Raw genomic sequence first — 4,078 nt, 5'->3', positions numbered from 1 at the left:
CGCTGGGTGTTCCCGTCTTCCCCCTCATGTTTGCCCGTCAGAGTCCCGCAGACACTTCTAGCTGATTATTCATCCACCGGGAGACCACCCACCCACGTCAGTCTCCATCATGAATTTTGCCCAATCACGTCTAAATATTTTTCAGTTCTTCTTTCGCACACGAATAGCAGTTCAGTTGTCCTGGCATCATTGTATCCTGGAGATATCCCAAAGGAGTGGAGGGAGGCCTCCACATGGGTGCTAAGGTGGAAGCACAAAATCTTTCACAATAGTACATTTTGCAGAAAAGGGTATTTTTAAGAGAAAAAGGTTGTTTTTTTTGGAAACAAAATGTCTGTTCTTTTATCTTCCCCGATGCCTTCCCTTTTAACTTCTTTTCTTGGCTGAACTGCTATAGAGTTGGGAGGAAGTTTTGAGTAAGCTTCTAATGTGTCAATTGGCAAAGCTAAAGGGCTTCATGAAATAATGGCTACCCTCTAGTCCAGCGATTTTCAACCAGTATGCTGCAAGAATTTTTTAAAAACATGCATTACCTGACTACTTAGTTAAAGGCACTGAGCTCTTTTTCTTTAGATTGTCAAATTTTTAAAAAATGGCAAAAGCCAACACAACAATAGAAATCCAGTGTGAATGAATCAAAATTATATCTATTTTTTGGGCAGATCTGCAAAAAACATGGTATGTCTTTGGGTGTGCCACAGAATTTTTGTAATTAGTGTATGTATCCATGAGATGAAAAAGGTTGAAATCGCTGCTCTAGTCTAATATCTGGTATGTGAAGGTATGAATGTCCAGTCAGATATAGGCGAACTCAGGACCTAGGAAGTTTCCTTCTCTTCTGGTTTTGCCCTATGGCTGGTGTCTCAGGACACATGTAATCCAATTACCCCAGCCAGCAGTATCCCATCGTTACAGCCTTTGCATTTTTGAACCTATCAAAACAGCCAACCCTCTTGACTTGCATTCCCTCAGTAGCCAACCTGAGGAGGCTAACTAGTTGTTAACAGATGTGAGCAGAGAACTAAGAGGTTAGCATGTAACTAATCCCAGTAAATTATTTGCATTTAACCTGGGACTTCTTGGAGATATTGCTCAAATATACAAATGTCACTCTAATGGTGAGAATTTGGAGAACTTCAGCATGTGATTGGGCAATTGGTACCTTGGGTAGGCAAGGCCTTTTGGAAGGCTTCAACTCTTGTCATTTTAACCTCAGTGATGCCCCTTATGCATAGGGGTGGTCCCTCCAGTCTTACGGCAGGACCATCGGGGACTGGGGTCAGAACCTCCAGACCGCAGACTCAGATATGGAAGGAGTGTGTAGTGCTTCAGCTTTGTTTGTTTGGTCTTTGAAACACACGAGCCAGACGGCACTCGGTAAGATCCAAGATTAGTGGCACTGCTGCTTGATGACTAATGCAATTAAATAAGTCTCGGTGCTGGCACAGCACCACAATAACAAATCCCATAGTGTCGAATGCTTCTGCCAGATGGATTGCTCAAACCTTTGGAAGTACACTCAAGTACACACACTTAATCACTGCAGGCCCAATTCGTGGAAAAATGACATGGTACTTGTGTGGGCGGAAGGTTCCTGTCACTTTTTGGTGGTAATCAATCCCATTGTCAGCTTTCAAAGCCAATATTGTCCTGATTTCCTCTCTCGTGGGCTAGGGGTATTGAAGTATTAGAAATACAATGAATTTGAGAGATATAATAATTTTTTCCAAATATCTTAGGTTTTTATAGAACAGGCCTGATTTCAAATATCCTGCCCCAGTGCCTTTTAAAGTACATTCTGTACTCATTAAATTGGGTCCCAATTTTTACTTTCAATGTAGGTTATAGCATTTCTTCTATTCAGTTTATTAAAGAATGCAACTAACCTGCTCAGGAGGGATGTATGTATTGAAAAATAAATTAGGCCTCACTGAGGCTCTAGCTCAGTCGAAGCTGTGTGTCCTGGGAAGGTCATGGAAGTACGGCAAGGAGTTATTGGACCCTGAAGACCACCCCTGGATCTCCAGTGAACAATCTGTCTTCTCATCTGAACCGTGGGAAGGAAGGGTAGCTGGTCGGTGGCACTCCTACCTGAAGGACACAAGTTTTCCATACCAGCACCTTTCCAGACCGTTGCTGTGCTTCACCAGGGAGTTCACTCATCAGTGGCTTCTGCTACATGCATTGCAACTAAAAGCACAGTCCAAGGCCCTCTATCCTCTGATTACATTTTTGAACCATAATCCAAATATGGTGCACACAACTACCACCCTTTACCTGTAGCCCTGGGGAAAGAGAAAGGTATTTATACCTGTGGGATGTAGAAAGCAGAAAATACTTTGATTCCCTGAGTGCTTAACAATGCTGTGAACCAAGGGCATTGTCATCCAAAGATTGTGAGTGCTCTGAACAGTCAAGCAGACAAACTGACCTTAGCATCTAGGCTTTCTATAATAACACACTTGGTGAATACGAAGAGTATGTTACTAAACTTTCGACTACTACAAAGTTCTTCCTTTGTATACAGGAGTGAAGGCTGGAGAGAACGCATGCAAACTTGCTCAGAGATGGGGGTATGCCATGAAGGGTATTCTGAAATAAAAGACAAAGATTATTTTTGCAGCTGGACACTCTTGGGGTAGAACTATGTCTGCTATCTCCAGTTCCACGGACCCGAGCATTTACGATGGTTTTGCACCATTTAGGCCAGATTTCAAGATCATTCCATGTAATGATCTGCCTGCTCTTGAGCTTGTTCTTCAGGATGCAAACATCACCGGGTTCACGATAGAACCAATTCAGGGTGAAGCGGGCATTACTGTTTCCTACCCAAGCTACCTAACAGACATGCAGAAGTTCTGCACCCTACACCAGGTTCTGTTCATTGCTGATGAATTACAGACAGGATTGGCCCAAACTGGCAGATAGCTGACTATTGATATGAAACATCAGACCTGATCTAGTCCTTCTTGGAAAGGCACTATCTGCTGGCTTACACCCTGTCTCTGCAGTATTGTGTGATGAGGAAATAAGGCTGACCATTCCACCAGGGGAGCACGGGTCAGCATACAGTGGCAATCCTCTTGGCAGCCGAGTGGCCGCAGCCTGCCTTGAGGTTTTGGGAGAAGAAAACTTTGCTGAAAATGCAGATAAAATGGGTTCCATCTTAGGAAATGAACGCATGAAGCGGCCCTCTGACATTGTAAACACTGAGAAACCAAAGATTACTACAACTCTGAGATCATGGACTTTGGGCCAAGCTGACCCTTGGTGACATCAACAGGTTTGCACCTCCGCTTGTGATCAAGGACGATGAGACTCAGGAGTCCCTAGAAATCATTATCAAGGCCATCCTGTCTTTCTAAGGGTAGTGATTGCTTTCTGTGGGGCCCGGGGCCCGCTGCAGACAGGCAGCTCGGTGAAGTCCTGGAAAAAACCTCTGTGTTTCTGCTCTTAACACAGGCATGTTCCACTTACCCTGTGTCTTCAAGGACTTTTTAAAAATATATATTGTTTTCAGTTCATACATAACACGAGGACATTTGTAATCATGCAGTCTGCTGTGTAAGAGAATGTAATGGCATCTACATTCAATTAAGTGTTTTGTGTGCTGTCTTTTAATCAAGTCCTGTATAATTTATTTACATTTTTATAATTTCCTTGCTGATGTAAATGTATTATATTTCAAAAAGTTATATGGGATTTTACAAAGAAGACCGATTTAATCTTATAAAGTTGAATTACAATAATTGAATTTTAGGAAGGATTAAGTGATTAACCTTATATAAACTACTAGCTTTAAATAAACTTCATATTGGATTAGCCAAAAAGTTTGTTTAGTTTTTTTCTGTAAGATGGCTCTAGGAGTGCTTAGTCACCTTTAACTTCATTTGAAACAGTTTTGTTAGATTGTATGGTGACAGCTGTTATATCAGAGTGTATTTAAAAAAAACTTACCAAATTGGTGAACTTTTGTATTTCAATTTTAATATTGAAAATGGAAGAAAATAAGCAACATTTCATCATGTTATGCTTTATTATTTCAAGAAAGGCAAAAATGCAACTGAAACACACACAC

At 41.6% G+C, this 4,078-nt stretch overlaps 1 pseudogene; it reads left to right on the top strand.

Moving 5' to 3' along the window:
- Positions 1-2,168: 2,168 nt before the first annotated feature.
- Positions 2,169-3,467, top strand: LOC112297274 (ornithine aminotransferase, mitochondrial pseudogene; annotated as a pseudogene).
- Positions 3,468-4,078: the final 611 nt, after the last annotated feature.

This window comes from Desmodus rotundus, chromosome 11 (genome assembly GCF_022682495.2).
Source record: "Desmodus rotundus isolate HL8 chromosome 11, HLdesRot8A.1, whole genome shotgun sequence".
Lineage (NCBI taxonomy): Eukaryota > Metazoa > Chordata > Mammalia > Chiroptera > Phyllostomidae > Desmodus > Desmodus rotundus.
This window is presented reverse-complemented; position numbering and strand designations above follow the sequence as displayed.